This window comes from Lynx canadensis, chromosome B4, assembly GCF_007474595.2.
Source record: "Lynx canadensis isolate LIC74 chromosome B4, mLynCan4.pri.v2, whole genome shotgun sequence".
NCBI lineage: Eukaryota > Metazoa > Chordata > Mammalia > Carnivora > Felidae > Lynx > Lynx canadensis.
In genome coordinates this window covers 86150430-86168396 of record NC_044309.1, presented here as the reverse complement: position 1 = coordinate 86168396, position 17967 = coordinate 86150430, and the positions used below count along the sequence as shown (strand labels likewise).

The window sequence follows — 17967 nt, the reverse complement described above, 5'->3', positions numbered from 1 at the left end:
TGATAGGAACCAGGATGAAATAGATGTTTGCTTAGGTCAGATCAAGTGATAATTTTATGAAAAAAAATGTTTTTGACAATGAATTAACTTTATTGAATGAAAACTACATTTAACTATTGTAAATTTGCTTTAAGTATAAATATCTATTTTTAAATACTAAAGATTAAGATTTTGTTGTAAGGTCTTAATTTCCTGTCAATGACTGGTAAAGTGAGTAAATCACCTAACCCCAAGGATAAAATATAGTCTCTTAACACAACAATAGAGACGCAAACTAAATATGGTTAATATGATTTTTACCTATGTTTGATAGAGATTTTCTATTCTAAGAATTTATACTTTCATGTCTCCTTGTTAGGGTTCACATTCTTAATTTTTCTCAATGAATTTGTTCAAAGGTGAATTTAAGTACACTGCACTATTACATTGTTAAGTAGTGCTTATTCAAAAATCTTAAAATTGTGATGCCTTTTTTATTAGTTACATTAGGAACAAATTGCCTGCCTTCTTTATGTGGTGATGTGGTAAGTGGACATCAAAGCATATCTTGGGAATAATCTGTCTTGTACCACAAGCTACTCCTCATAAGCACACAATCGAAGCAAATACCTCTGATTGCAGTGAGTGTCCCTGGTTATCTATCACTGGACTGTTTCTCTATATAAACATAGGATCTCCCTATGTACCCCATATAAACTCCCATAAATCCTGTATATGGGCTCAACTGTTCATCTATTTTATTAGAGAACCATGTGTTTTATCCACTGGTATAGTAATATTCTGCTTTTGTTTGGGGGAAAATAATTTTTTTTTTATGGTACGTAACAATTTTCTACTTTATTTCAGTACAACTTTCAACATACAGTCTACTACTTTTCAAGATATTTGAAGACTTAAAACAAAATTTCTATTGACTCCTTGCAAACCGTAAAGTTTAAGTAAAATGCTTATATTCTTATTTGAAAACAAAAATCAGGTAAAAAAAATGGTGGGTGCAAGTTCTGCTCTCTGTTGCAATCTCACTTCAGATTTACTATTCCTTTTCTTCTTTGTATCTGTCCTTCTTTTCTTCATTATTTTCCATAGTCTCTTCTTCATCTTCCACAATCCCATCCCCTTGGTATTTCTCATGAGTCCACTTTGGACTGCTACCTGATTTTTTGAAGTTAAAGCACCCTCTGCCATGTTGAAAAGTACCATGACCTCTTCCTCTTTTGGCCCAATAATCCACACCATCATCTCTGTCATCATGAAAGGTTCCTCGTGGTCGGCTAACTCCTCCAAAATCTGAGTATTCTTTCAGTTCGTGGTGAGTTTTAAACTCTTCTTCTCTTTCCTTCTTACTCTCCTTTTCTTCTTGAAAACTGGGAGAAGGTGATGCTGAAGATGATGAGGATCGAGAATGATATTGCTTTCTACTTTTATGTTTACTGTCATCTTTGTAAGATTTGTATTCCTTGTAATCTTTTGGAATCTTTTCCTGCTTTCTCGATCCACTGGATTCCCTGGAGTCCTTGGAATCCCCCGTTCTTTACTTCTTTCTTTTCTCCAACGATCAATGTCATGCCAAAGATCAGTAGAATCACACCTTAATTTTTTATCTCCCTTTTGATTTTCTTCTTTAAAAACTCTATCTTCTCCTGCTAAATGAGTATGCTTCCTCAGGGCACTTGGAGAGATGCCAGTTCTCCTGTGTATCTCAGGGCTCTTTTGCCTGGCACTATATTCTTCAGTGGCTTTCTTATATGAAGTGAACCTCCTGTTTAGAGTCACTGCAGCTGATTTGAAGTATTGCTCTTTAACATGATGAACCAAGGACACAATGTGTTGAATAAATGACTCTGAAGTGCTTTTGATAGCCTGTGGCAACTTAATGTGGTCAAAGATGGTTTGGAATTCTTGTTCTTTCTTGACAGAATGCACAAGTGTACTTGCAAGTAGCCTGTCTTTAGTCTAGGAAGCAGGTCTGTTAGAATCATCAAGTGGAACGGGTGCCATTTTGAGTTTGACTTCAGGTTGATGAGAATCACTGGCTATCATTTTGATCCTAAGTGGGCTCTCCTCTCTGAAGGTAGACTTTTCTCATGCATCCAGATTCTTGTGTACAGGGGGATTGTAATCAAAGAGGTCTTTGAGCTTTTCAGACTTTACCTGCTCAAGTGACTGAGTTTCTTTCTTTTACTGTTGTTCTCTCAGCATTTTTGTTGTCTTCCTTGTGCTTATCTTTTGCAGCTCTAGGCCTTTCCACTATGTAGCCAGTCTCTTTAAGTTTATAGTTTTTTTTCTTCTCTAAATCCATCACTTTCTCTATTGCCTTTCAGTGAAACTGTGGACTTGTACTTGGGTCCTTCCTCTTCAGTATTCTGGTGAGATGTAGTAGCTGTAGTAGATGTAGTAGTAAAAAAAAATAGTAGTAGAAAAATGTAGTAGATGTAGTAGTAAAAAAAATGTAGATTTTTTTTTTTACCCTGACGTCCTCAACTGTCTATAGTCCTCTGTCTCCTCTATGTCATCCCCTTCTGAATCATTAAACTTTTGTTTTCCAGACTCTTTACCACTAAAGTAATCTAGAGCTTCCTGATCTTCCCATTCTCCCTCTGCCCTTCCTTTCTCTGATCCTTTCTCCTTTGGAGCCTCTTTATCCCTGGTATTACCCCTATCAAGAAGGAATACTCTAGACTCTTCATCTGTGAACCTTTTTAAGAATTTTCCTGTTTTTGCAGTTTCCTGATCTACACCATCAGGATAAAATGAAGAACGTCCCCTTAGCTTCATCTCTTAGAGCATTCTGTGGTGTGATTGTCCTTGCAGGGCTTCTTCGTGAAGGGATATGATGAATTGGACTATTCTGAGAAGGACTGTACCAACTAGATCCATTTCCAACAGAACCAGACCCAGACCTTTCAGGTGCTGAATGGAATGTGAATGCTGAGAGGGGGTGGGTTTTTTTTTTTTTTTTTTTTTTTTTCAGAGTGAACTGTACTGAACGTGGGAGCATCAGAGCAAGATGAACTCTGACTAGGTGGTGTAGTGATCGTTGAAGGACTATGAGGAGATCTGGGACTATTAAAAGCTGAAAGGCCAAGCCAAATATCACAATATCACCAGATGTGGCTGATGATTTGCGAAACTTATCAATAGATTCAGATGGATCATATTCAAGTGTATTTTTTGGTTCCTCCTGTGATTTACTTTTCAAAGGATTCTCATCTTGGGGCTCCCCTTCAGCTTTTTTGGTTTGTTTTTCCCGAGACCCTTGTCTTTTAGAGATAGGAGATTTGCTATATGGGGATGAAGAACAAGAAGAGGATGATCTTGGAGACCTAGAAGATCTATATGACTGGTGAGATATGCTTCAGGATCTTTGAGAAGAAACGGATCTTTTTTTTTTTTTTTGGACTCCTGGAACGTGAATGACCTCATCTAGGACTCCTAGAGTGTATTCTATTCCAGACAGGTCTATAACCACCTCGATGGTATCTAACTCCTCCTTGATAATACCCTCTGCCCCTTCCTCTGTACCCATAAGGCCGTCTCATTCCTCTATTATTTCTGTAATCTCGACAATAATCTCTAGAATAAATACGATCTCTACTATGAGATCTTGAGTATGTCCTGGAACGAGACCTAGAACTGTATCTCTTCTTTCTAGAATGTGATCTTGATCTTGATCGAGAACTAGAATGTGATCTAGACTTTGATCTCGAAGAATGTGATCTAGATTTGGAGCGACACTTTCTTTTCTCCTTGGGTTTTATGCAGGATTAAGCACTCAGGTGAAGTCTTTGAGATGTTAAAATTCTTCCTGGAGAAAAAGTTCTGAGAAATTAAACTCTGAATTCAATTTCCTGAAACGCCGAAAGCATGGTTCCCGGGGCCTTATCTCCACTGTAACTACACAGTGGCCATTTCCCAACTCAAGCACAGGAGGAAAACCATAGAGGTATCTTCAATGCGTTAGCTCGTTTCCGTCACTTCCGATTTTTCTGGGAAAAATATTTTTTTTACTGGAATCCAAGTTGAAAGGATTCATTGAGCAGAAACATAGAAGCCTTGACACTTTCTACACAAAAGTACTATTAAAAAAACAATTTATGGACAGAAACTCAGTCATTTTTCTTGATTACTCATCTCAGTTATATTATTGTTTATTCAGCATTAGAACTGTCTTGGAAATATGTATATTATCAAATGGAGTTAATATTGCTTCTTTCTGTTCACTGAATGGGCAAATTATTCAGTAGCTGCCAATATTGATGCATTACAATGTAATAGTCATATCCAAATTGCAAGATGACGACATTAATTAGACCAAATTTCTAACTTTTGAATTAAAAAAATTAATATAGATTTCTTAAATGCAATGCAGTTACTAATGTTCATGCTATGTTACTTTAAAAAACAGCTTTGCTGCTGACCTCTCAGAATAAAAGGAATGAATAAATTAAGTTGGGATGCCTTAAAATAGGGAGAAATAACTACACTCAGGGGCACCATGACATGGAGAAGGAACAACAATAACCAAAAAGACAATTTATTAGCACCAAAATAAGAGGTATTATTTATCCTATGGTAAAATAACCATGCTCATACTTAGGCATTTATCAAATATCTACCTACTGTATGCTGTACGTTCTTTAAAATAGAATGTGAGATTTGGGTCTGTGTAGAAGTCGGAGCATGCCCTCCGTCACCATATTTTTTTATTACAAGATTGAGAAAACAATAGACACTTAAGATGCTTTGACTGATTGTGTCTCAGGACACCACAGCTTTGTTTGGAGGTCATTTCTTACTGAATTTCTTACTACTGTGTTTTGAATATTTATTTCCTTATCTCGTTATCATTTTGTTCTTTATAATGGGATTTATACATTTATCTAAATGCCTGCGCTCTGTAAATACCTATCTTGTTATTTTTCTCTACAGCTCCTTGTATGTCAAGGGTTCCTAGAAAATACGTTATTGTTACACAGTAAAGTCTTATATTTTAGAATTATACCTTCAATTCAGAGTTAGAGAGCTTTTTTCCCTGTTCTGGCAGGGTAGCCGATTCAGAGTGTCCGATAGAAAATTATAGCCATTCATCAATGAAGGCGAGGGAGTCATCTTTTATTGTAAAACCTTAGGCTTCTGGATGACTGTAAACTATCATAGACAGAATTACTCCCATTGTACTCCTTGGAGGCCTCTCGCTTTTCAGAAAAGAAAAACAGAGATAGTAAAGTTTGTTTGTTTCTTAACCACGGTCTACCTGGAGACTCCAAATATGCCCTTACTTCAGACTTCTAGATTTTAGGCCCTTCTCCTCAGACAGGGGCCTTTCTGAGAGATTGCGATTAAATTGTGGGATTCAAATTGGTATGATTTACACTGTAATCTCATCTAGCGGTGAAGTTACAAGTGGTTTAGGCCCAGGGACGGCGTTAGTTTATGAATAGATGTGATGATTTTTTACTGGGAGACTAAACAGGCAAGACAGAGGGTTTCCTGTTGCTTTTGTTTTTATATTCTTTTCTTCTCTTTGCACTAGTTGAGCTAGTATTACAAGGCAACTTATCTATAGAGACCAGAAAATCAAAATGAACCACACAAGCTTCCTGCACTTGCAACAGAGAAGATACTGTCCATTTTCTGTAAGAGTTCTGGTATGACAACCCAACCCTTTGATTCCTTTAATTGGGCTGGTAAAATAAAAAGAAAAGTTAATGGCTTTGCTCAGAATGATTGAAACATTATTGCCTCATGTTCTATGTTTCTCACCATATCTTCCTTCCTCACCACAACTATTTTTATTCCCAAATTTTTGCAAGTCTAGAGTTTTAGCATCTGTAGGAACAAATAAATTGTACCATCATGATTGAAGAGAAAGATCGTTAATAAATAAATAAGTAACTAGTAACTCATAATTCACTCAAATATTATGCCTAGAGAGGTATGTCCTCTTTTAAAACAATTTTTTAAATTGTGTATAAAAACTCATTTTATTTCGGGTTAGAAAATTCCTAAAGTGAAGAGGCAACATCGTTTATTAATAAACCTAAGGGATATAATTTTACTGCTAATAACAATATTACCATATGTCATAAACGATACCTTAAATTTAACAGTCAATTTTTCCAATCCTGTACTCCAGAGCCATCAGGGAATAAAGCTCAGTAAAACCAGAATGGGAGAGAAGGACACCAAAAAGTAACTGCCTTGTATGTAACTGACCAAGAAAACAAACTTAAGCTAACCGCAACACAAAATTCCTCAGAAATTCAATTGAGATAAATAGCATTTGTGGATGTTATTTATCAAGAGATGACAGGTAACACACTTTCTCAGGTATTAGAAAACTTTCCACTGTGTATTTGGCCTAAGCCACACGTATCAATTTAAGATTTGTTCTTTCTTATAGGTGTTTTTCAGAGAAGAAAAACCTTTTCAAACATTTATTCAACAAATGTATATTGAGCACATATTATGTGTCAAGAACTGTTTGAAGTGCAGGATGCTCAATTAAGAACAAAACAGACACCCAACCCTACCTTTAGAGAGTTACATTCTAGAAGATGTAATAACTATATTTTTCACGTACATGGACAATTACATAAGGTTATGGATTTATTGTCTCATTTCGACTATGGAAAACAGATTATTATACATAAGTTGATATTTCTACTAGTTCTAAACATTTTCATTCCTATTTCTCTTTATTATTAACACCATTGTAAGCAATATTATCTTAAAATGCTTCTTGTATATTGTGGACTGTTTAAATTCTTTATGAAACAAGGTGAACTAAAATATACAAACAAAAATCAGTGTGAGCAATATTGGAGAATCAAACTAAATAAAAACTACTGAAAATTTAGACTTCTCATAACCTTAGGCATTAACATTTTGAAACTACATGAATATATATTTAAATCAAAGATGCAGGATGATTTATGATAGAAAGCTCTATCACCACAGAAGTTAAGAGGACTGTGATTTAATTATTTCTCTTTCACTGGTTTTATATGTAATAATTCAAAGAGCATGACCTCTCTAAGCCACAAATTATAAAAACCTATTTTATCAAATGGAATGTATACATTTTATATAACTTTTCAGTTAATTGCATATGCTAATCAATTAACAATTAATTTGCTTTCATTAGGTATAAGGATTTCCCCAAGTTTCTTCCAAATCTTGCTAATTGTCTATTACACTTAATTTTATTTATTATTAACCAAAAGCATTATTTATAAGATAAATATGATTATTACCCTCATATTACAGATGAATGAACTGGGGTCAAGGGAAGCTAAGTCACCTGAGTGAGCTAGATTTGAACATAGACAAATATCACAGCTGAAAGACTTAATCACTACATGGCTACAATATTTATTCTGTATGAAATGTGAAAAAAAAAACATAGGTGTTAGTATACTTGTGTGGAGATGTAAGAAAAAACCAAAAAAAGTTTAATGCAATAAGTGAAAAACGGGCATTAAAAGTTTAGTCCAAATGGAATTTAGAGCAAGAAGAAAACATCTCTTTGAACATTACTGAAAGGAGCTTCAAGAAGTTGGGGTACAGAATGAGTTTCCTCAGCAAGTCGAGAGATTATTAAGGGAGCAATATTGTACAATCACAGTTATTAGAACTGTAAGATCTTTGAAAGACTACCTGTAGTAGGTACAAAAATGGCCTTTCAAAGTTGCCCATGCCCTTATTCCTGGAACCTGTCAATATATTATATTACTTGCCAAAAGGGACGCTGTAGATGTGTGATTAAGCATTTAGATATTGAGATAGGGATATATCCTGGATTATCCAAGTATGCCCAGTCTAATCTCTTGAACCCTTAAAATGAGAAAAACTTTCACATATAGAGTCAGAAAGAGATGATAAGACAAGAAACTGTAGAGATTCAAAGCTGGAGATGAATTTGGACAGGGTTTGCTGGCCTTGAAGATGGTGGAAGGAGGGCACAAGCAAAGGCATCTGGTGGACAACAGAGAACTATGCTTCCACAAGGAAACAGGGACTTCAGTTCTGTAACAGCAAAGAAGTGAATTCTGCCAATAATTTGAATGAACAAAGAAACACATCTTCCCCTAGAGCTTCCAGAAAGGAATGTAGCCATCTAACACATTTGCTTTTAACCCATGTCTGACTTCTGACCTAAACAATTATTAAAAAAAAAAAAATTGCATTGTTTTAAGCCCCTGAATTGGTGATAATTTATTATGGCAGCAACACAAAACTAATACATCATTTGAAAAGAATCTCTGTACCTACACAAGCAAATTATGTGTCCCTTCTAAATTTTTTTAGTGTTTATTTATTTATAGAGAGGGGGGGGGGGGAGAGAGACAGAGACAGAGTGCGAGTGGGGGAGGAGGAGAGAGAGGAAGACACAGAATCTGAGCTGTCAGCACAGAGCTCAATGTGGGGCTCAAACTCACGAACCATGAGATCATGACCTGAACCAAAGTCAGACGCTTAACCGACTGAGCCACCCAGGCACCCCTGTGTCCCTTCTATTTGTAAGGTATTATATCTTAGATATGTTAGGAGAGATTTTTACATATAACATAGCTGGAAAATGGCAGTTACATGTGAAAAATCCCAGAATGACAAGTATTCATCATGATTTTTAAGACTCTTTGGAAAACAGATTCCAACTCTGTGTCAACTAATATATTCTAGGAGATAAAATTCTTATTAGAAAAGCTTAAGTCTGGGGGCCCCTGGGTGGCTCAGTCAGTTAAGCTTGATTTTAGCTCAGGTCATGATTTCATGGTTCATGAGATTGAGGCCTACTTGGGGCTGTGTGCAGACAGTGTGGTATCTGCTTGGGATTCTCTCTCTCTCTCTCTCTCTCTCTCTCTCTCTCTCTTTCTCTCTCTCTCTCTCTCTCTCAAAATAAATAAACATTAAAAAAGAAGAAGAGGAGTGCCTAGGTGGCTCAGTTGGTTAAACATCCAACTCTTGATTTCGGCTCAGGTCATATCTCACAGCTCGTGAGTTCGAGCTCCACATCGGGCTCTGCACTGACAGTGTGGTACCTGCTTGGGATCATCTCTCTCTCTCTCCCTCTCTCTGACCCCCACCCTCCCTTTCATTCTCTTTCTCTCTCTCTCTCTCTCTCTCTCTCAAAATAAATAAATAAAACTTAAAAAAAAAAGAAGAAAAAAAATCTTACATCTCAGTAAAAAAGGATTTCAATTTTGTATAATTAAATTTTTCATAAAATTATAGAATGTTTGAGCTAGAGGCAAACTTGAAGATAATCATAATCATCTCTTTAAAGTTATATATGAGGGTGCAGAGGGTACAATTTGTATTGTACATGTAAGCTTTAGTTTTTTCCAATTTGAGGAAAGATTTTGGGATAAGTTTTCACATTCAAAAATCTACTTTTCTTTGGTGTCCATATTTGTTTATATTCTATTATCAGGTTATATTGAGAACTACAACACCAACCTTAAAAGGGTCTTCTCCACCCATGAATCCATAGGCTGTTTAAAGAATCAAATGCTAAAGTGTGAACCTGAGCTCCACCAGAGAAAGCTATTTTGATGATTTATTATGAACATGATTCATTATATCATCACTAAGATGGGAACAACAACATGTATTACAAGGGATACATGGCCAGCACTCCTCACACCATATTTTAGAAACCTTAAACCCAAATTGTGACAGGTAGGTATAAAGAGAATTGATTTAAGCTTCTTTAAAAATGTAAATGCATTCATAACTTTAAGTCTGCACATATATTCCACCCCTGACTTGGACTTCTAAACTGTTTCTATTTTCTTTTGAACCTTTATTTATGGAATTTCCATACTTATTTTATATAAGTGGTACACATATATGGGAAAAGAGCTTAGTAAATCATCTTTGACATATAATAAAATCTTTATAGAAGAACAATGAAAAGACAAATGGTTATCAACATACTTTTTTGTCTTAGTCTTCCTCATATCACTGATACCAAGTCTAAAACTTATTCCTTGTTTCCTCCAGCCTATACATGGAATGAGTACTACGGAAAGGTAGGTAGGACATGGCATTCCAATTCTAGGAATCTTGAAACTCATTATTCCCATTAATTAAGGTTGGTATTTGACATAAAACCAGATTGGAATCCAGCTGTAAATCACTTACACACTCATAACTGCAATGCTTTTTGAGAGAATTGGGTCAGGAAAAGTTCTTAATGATAATTTAGGTTCAAAGTCCTTGGTGTTATGGTCAAAGTCACTATAAGTATATAAGATTGCTTCCTATTTTAGGCAGTATTTCTCTTTGAATAGAAGACCTGTGTTTTTATTTTAAACTAATCACAGTGATTTATAGATGCTGTGAATTATCTCTGCAACAGAATTAGATAGTGACTTTATAGTGACACTTGATGCTTCTTAAATTTTCTAAAGTAGGTCATAAATCAGATAACCTTACAGAAACTTTTAGTCCTTAGAATCACAGTATTGCAAAAAAAAATATATACAACTTGTCTGTTCCTCTACTACTATTATTTATTTGTATAGCCAACTAATTGTCAAAATGTTCTGAGAGACAGAGAGACAGAGAGAAAGACAAGGGGAGAGAAAAATCAGTTTCTTCCAAAAGAGTTAGATCTATCATCTTTGTAATTGATAAATGAATTCAAAAGGCAATTTTCAGCTCGAGAAAGTTTGATGTTGCTGATGATTGTGGTGCCATTTAATGATGATGACAATGATTATGACGACAGTAACAATGGATATTGTTCAAGAAATGCTTGTGCTAGGCCAGGCTTTCTCATACTTTATCTCATGTGACAGACCATTCACCAATGGGAAAATATGGTAGGAAGGAATGATTTTGATTATGAAGATAAAACAATATCTAAAACTCTTAAAAAGTGAGACAATACAAATGCTATAGATAATCCCTGGGGGAAATTCCACTAATTCCATTAATAAAAGCTATATTAGTTTTGCTTGTAAAACAAACTCTTCCATTGGTGAAGAGAAAAAGAAAAAGTAAAATCATGTTAAATATTTTATCTAAAATGGAAGTTATCAGGAGTAATGCACTTTTTAAAGTGGTTTGGGAAATCATGGCTATAAAATCACAGATTTTAATAATACAAACACATGCATGGTTTCCAAATTTTTGCTAAAGACACAAATCAGAGGAGGATAAAAGGAAGCCAAGAAGCCTCAAAGGCAGACAACTTCAGGTGGAGACTTGATAGAGTGGCAGGTATTACACATATCCTTCTGCCATAATATCTGAAAAGCAAAGACTGTAAGCACACATGAACCACCTGTTTATCAGGCATTGGACAACACTCTTGCTTTCTGTGGGGGGTCACCACCCAAATTGTGACATGGGGATTGGAGCCTAAAAGTCAAGTCTAACTAGTAGATGCTCAGGGGCTGGGGCTGCTGACTGTGCTGGAATTTGGAAGAAAGGACACCAGAGGTGAAAGAGTTGGGAAGATAAGCAGATCTAGAGCACTGCACAGGGTCTCCTTTAAGGCTCTGCCTAGATACTAACCTGTGCGTGCACTGAGGGAGATTTGGGAGGCCAGGCAGCGAAGAGCTAACGAGGGCAGTGTGATGAATGCTTATTCTGGAGGCATCATATTGTGGGGAGATTATGGACATGGGAATAGCCAAAGTGGAGACACCTCATTGAACATCAGGACATTCTACTGGAACCTGAGAAGGGGGTTTTAGAAGTAGGGCATCTCTAGCCCTTAAGTAAAGAATAGACTTGATCCTGCCTAACAATGCCTGAAACTAAGGTTTGCTGGCATCAGCTGATCTGACTTTTGTTAGAATAAAACTTGATACAATTTTTAGATGGATGCAACAAAATTAAAATATAGTACCTGTGTTCTTCAGGATAAAATTAAAATTACTAGCCATGGCCACTTAGGAAAACAGATGCTAAGACAGAGACTCAAGGATACCTACTTGAAGATTCTGTGGCAAAATTCCCATGTGTGGAGAATTTATCAAGTATCAGTAGGAGAAATACAGTTCTCTCTCTCTCTCTCTCTGTCTTTGTCTCTCTCTCTCTCTCTCAACTATGACGTTAGAACAAAAGACTATGACCATATATATAATTTATACAGAAGTAATATAGAAGACTTTTGAATTTTGAATTTTCTTATTTTAGCTATTTTCTTTTTAGAATGATCAGAGGGTTGCATAATAAATAGTGATTTACCAAGACCCAATAAGGCAGGGTTTTTATTGTTTGGTTGGTTTTTGTTTTCGTTTTGTTTTGTTTTTGGTATTTAGTCCTTTTTGGGTACTTCTGCTTCTTTAATCATGCCATTTTGTGATAAAAATTAACCCCCACTCTTACTATGTAATTTCATTTTCTCAGGTTATAGTCCACATTTACAATTAAATATAAAGCTGTAATTATCCAAATTTATCCAACACAATATAAGTGTTCTGGGAACTCTGACATACATAAGATGGGCACTGTGGAGAAAGGATATATGCCCCTTTTCAACTGAATCAGGAATGACTGGACACTTACACCTGTGATTCTTAACTGAAAGTTTCGAAGATCAGGGAAAATCAAACACTTTAAGATGAAGATATTGATTTAAATATGATATGCTTCAAAAGATAAGTATTCAAATCTATTCTTTCTAATATCTTATTTTGTGGGATATGTGCCATTTATGGTGATGGACGAATTTGGTTAGTTACTGAAGAAGGAATCAACATATAAATAGTGGCCCCTGTAGTACATCATTGTAATTGTTCTTTCTTTGAGCTGAACTTTAGATGATGAGATTTTTAAAAAAAAAAATTAGTTACTGTGAACTAAATCTTTTCTTTGTCAATACTCTTTCTCCCAGGAACCTAGGGAAGGGTCAAATGATACACAACCATGTTTGCGGGTTATCCATTTGTGTATGTGTGCGTGTATGTATTTACATGTAAAGGTTTAGGGAAGTAATGACAGAATGGAAATTGGTACTGGTAACAACTATTCAACACATAAAACAAGAAAACATTTCTCGCCAAGATATCTGATTATCCCTTTGTTTAAAATGTCAAAATCTTTATAAAAGGGGTTACACATTCAGAGCATTGTGAATCCTAGTGAAGAATCCTAATGAAGTCTGATTACTTGTTAACATGTGATTTGTTTCAATAAATTTACAAATCTATCAAATGCAAAAAAAGATTTACCTTGAAGTGTGGTGGATTTGTGATCATAGAACATTCCTGAAGGTCAAAGACTTTGTTTCCCAAGAGGTCCATTTGGAAGGGGCTTGTCTAATTCCCTACTCTTGCAGATAACTTTCCTCCAGGGACATCTCCAGGAAAAAACAACAACAACAACAACAACAAAAAAGGTAGTAAAAGGAAGAACAGAAGCACTAAAATCTTCAGTGAAGCCTCCACTGTGCATGTGAAACACACTTTTTTTTAAATTTATTTTTTAATGTTTATTATATTTGAGAGAGAGAGAGATACAGAGAGCAAGCAGGGAAGGGGCAGAGAGAGAGGGAGACACAGAATCAGAAGCAGGCTCCAGGCTCGGAGCTGTCAGCACAGAGCCCAATGAGGGGCTTGAACTCACAGACCACGAGATCATGACCTGAGCTGTAGTCAGATGCTTAACCTACTGAGCCCCCCAGGCACCCCCCCCACCCCCTGTTTTTTTTTTTTTTTTTTTTTTTAGAGGAGAGAGCGAGCGAGCACAGGAGGAACCTGATCCCACCATCATGGGATCATGACCAGAGCTGAAATCAAGAGTTAGATGCTCAACCAACTGAGCCATCCAGGTGGCCCACGACTGTGGATTTGAAATAAAGTAGCAGTTGGGTGAGTCCCTCATACTTACATGAAACCTGTTTAAGTTACCTTGGACTTCATAAACAGGGCCAGGTTAGGTGAAAAAAAAAAAAGATTTTTGCCTTTATTTCCAACTTCAAAATAAATGGATTCATTTGTTAACCCATATTTGTATTCCCTTAAGTTTTTTATTTAAAAAAAATGTTTTAAGTTTATTTATTTATTTTGAGAGAGAGAGAGATAGTGTGCACAAGCATGAGGGAGAGGCAGGGAGACAGAGAATCCCAAGCAGTTTCTGTGCCTTCAGTGCAGAGCCCTATGCAGGGCTTGAACTCATGAACCATGAGATCATAACCTGAGCCAAAATCAAGAGTATGATGCTTAACTGACTGAGCCACCCAAGTGCCCCAAGTATTCCCGTAAGTTCAATTTCAATACTGACGTTTTCATCTCACTACAGTTAGAAATAAAATATGCAATATCCAATACTGCTGAACTATCATGAAAAATATATCAAAAACCAATGTAACTGACAATTTTTAAAGCTACAAGGAAATTATCTTTAAAATGCTCCCAAATCACTTTTCAAATATTAGGTCATTTTATTTTGTATTCATACACACACACACACACACACACACACACACACAGTGTAAATATAGACTTTTACATGCAAAAGACTATGACATTTGAACTGAAGAATATGAATATATTTTAATTCATTGTTAACTTTATTTTATAATGTTTCAAAGTGGCAGGTGAAAGTATAACATACTTGTCTTTGAGAATTGAAAAGTGGTCAAAATATACTGTTTTTACTATAATGTCTTATTAAAGATTATTAAAATAGTATTATTTGATGGTTAATCAAACCTTTGGAAAAATGAAATTTGATCTATTTTTTTTTTCAGCAAGTGGTTCATTTAAAGATAGTTCTTTGTCTAGCTCTGTCCTAATTAAATCTTCTTCTAGTTCTGCCCTAATTAGAGGCAATATCATTTTCCAAAAACAAACAAATGAATGGGTTGCTTAGAAGTGTAGACAACCATGGGGGAATAAGAAAATATTGGCTTAGTAAATCTATGAAAATTAAAATAATTGAGTTACTTTTTTATGTAACTGAGTTACTTTAATATTAATCATTCATATTTAACCTACCGTGCTTGTTTGCCATATGCCAGTGAACCAACCCAAAGGTGCCAAAAATTACCATTGATCAATACCTTGAAATTACAGCATTTGAGCTTTAACCTTTAATTCTGCTGTATTGTACTCTGTATTCTATCATTATAATTTGTGGAATTATTAATTCTGGAAACATACCAATGTTATTCAGATCCTTGTAGAATTTTAAAAGTTAACCCTTTCTACTTATAGAGACCATAAAATGGAAGGAAATTCTGTTTTGGATCATAGTGAGCTAATCCCCTTTATTTACAAAAGGACGTGGAAGGGACTAACAAAATATACAGTATGGAACATTCAGATCCTTAGATATTTAATACTTCCTCATGATGAAATAAGACAAAAGCAAATTAAGACTATAGCCAATACACTTAATTAGGAATAATCTTCTGTAGTAGAAAAAGCACTGAATGTGCGATGTCGAGATTAGTAGGCTCTTCACCAATTTTTTGCTTCATTTTGATACATCGCTTAACTGACTAAAACTTTAGTTTGTTTGGGATGCCTGGTGACCTAGTTGGGCAAGCATCCATCTCTCGATTTTGACTCAGGCCATGATCTCACGATGTGTGAGATTGAGCCCTGCATCAGGCTCCACACTGACATTGTGGATCCTGCCTGGGATTCTCTCTCTCCCTCTCTCTCTGCCCTCCTCTCACTCTCTCACACACTTGCTTTCTCTCTCTTAAATAAAGTAAACTTAAAAAAAACACTTTAGTTTACTTACTTATAAATTAATACTGTTAGCCTGGCTTTAAGATACATTTTTACTCTGAAATTCTAGGCCCCTTGTTAAAAATTTATCATAAACATTTGATACTACTGACTTGATGTTTTTTCACTGCTATAAATAATCTTTCAAGTGCATATTATTTAGGTGACAATTCAGTGCAAATGCATATAAGCTTCCTCTTGGTTACCCCAACAAAAGACATACCAAGTGGTTAATTAGTTCTCCTCTGCTCCTAGGGTAACACATGGGATTTTATATGGAGCATGAAATTGTTGCTTTTCTCTGTAACTTACAACAAAGAGGCTTAATTTTGGAATTATGTTGGGAATTCTTAGAAGGCTTATCCTTACAATGCATGGATTACAAAGAAAAAAACATTTACAGAAATGTAAAGATCACTGGTGTGGTGTACTTCAAATACTCCACACAACCAGAACACAGAAGAGACTCCAGATAGAGACCTCCAACTATACAAGAGAGGTACGTTTACATTCAAGTAGAATGATCAAAGATCCAGGGTTACCTAGGACCACTCTCACTGCATGCCTGTCATTCCAATGTAATTCTTAATAGCGCCCCCTTTCATTCTCAAAAGTGTCCTTTGGTTGATAAAGAAATATATATATATATATATATATATATATATATATATATATACACACACACACACACACACACACATACATATATATACATACACACATACATACACACACATACTATCTCTATATAATTTAAAAAAAGTTATTTCCATCATATCTTTAATAATTCATTTCAATATGAAATGCCCCACAGACTTTATGCAAACTCCTCAACTACTGCCCTTCCTTTGTTTAGTTTTTACTCTGATTCCTTAAGATTATACTGTTACAGCATTGATGTTTCTTTGCAGTTTCCTCTTCAATTTTTTGGCAATTACAAAAGAAGTGGAATCTCTAATTTATTCCTAGAACAGTGCTAAATGTACAAACTTTATCACAACCTACAAGATATGAAATTAAGTTTGCTTGAGAGTTTTAGTAATAGCCCCTTGTAACATAGCTTTAAAAAGAACATGTGTTTATGCTCAAATTAAGTTTATTTAATTTTCCAGTTTCTTAAAAACTGGATGGAGAGGCTACTAATAACTCCATTCTGTAGGTTGTTCTCCCAACACTGTCCATTCAATATATTTAAAAAAATTATAAAACAAACTGGATGGAAAGTTTCTGAAAGTACTTTACTTAAATGTAACTTCACAGTACTTGGCAAATATATGCATTATTAGCTAGAGTGGGTTAGGAATATTACATCAAAGGTTAAACTCAAAGGCTTCCATGAAGATAGGGTACTCCTGCTAGGTAAAAAGCTCTTAATTAATAAATCCCTTTTGTCTTCTAACCTTAGAGATGTATGAGTAGTTACTACAGCATCAGACTTTGCCTCACTGTCTAGGCAAGATAAATGTTTATAATGTGCTTTGGCATGGAAGTAGGTGTAATGGCTAAAAGCTTAACATTGGAATTGAGAAAATTAATTCAAATCTTGGCTCAGTTGCTTTTAAGATAATTTGGTTTTGTGCATGTTATAAAAAAAATCTTCAAATGGCTCCATTTCATCAGTTAGAGAAAGACAGATACATGATTTCATTCATATGTGGAATTTGAGAAACACAACAGATGAGTATGGAGGAATGGAAGGAAAAATAAGATACAAAACAAGAGAAGGAGGCAAACCATAACAGATTCTTAAATACAGAGAACAAATAGCATTGCTAGAGGGGAGATGGGTAGGGGAATGTTTCAAATGAGTGATGGGCATTAAGAAGGGTGTATCTGGGGCTGAACACTGGATGTCACACGTAAGAGATGAATCACTAGGTTCTAGTCCTGAAACCAAGACTACACTGAATATTAACTATCTTGATTTTAAATTAAATAAATGTAAGTGATAATGGTGATTATGACGATGACGACGACGATGATGGCAATGACAACCAGCCTCACAGGGATATTGTGGAAAAAAAAAGTCATTGCATGGAATTTACTGAGCATACTGTTTGAGACAAATTACTAGCTAATAAATAGTAGTTATATTGTTGATTACTAGGACATTCCTGGCTCTGAAAAAAAAAAAAATGAAACATTTTAAAAGGCAGGCTCTTGGGGAGGGTGAATGAATAGGCAGAGCACAGAGGATTTTTAGGGCAATGAAGTACTCTGTATGATTCTATAATGATGGATATATCTCATTATTCATTTGTCTAAA

General features: G+C 35.3%; 1 pseudogene; it reads right to left on the bottom strand.

The window, feature by feature from the left end:
- Positions 1-946: 946 nt before the first annotated feature.
- The window catches only part of LOC115518745, a 111496-nt pseudogene continuing 94475 nt past the window's right edge, over positions 947-17967 (bottom strand).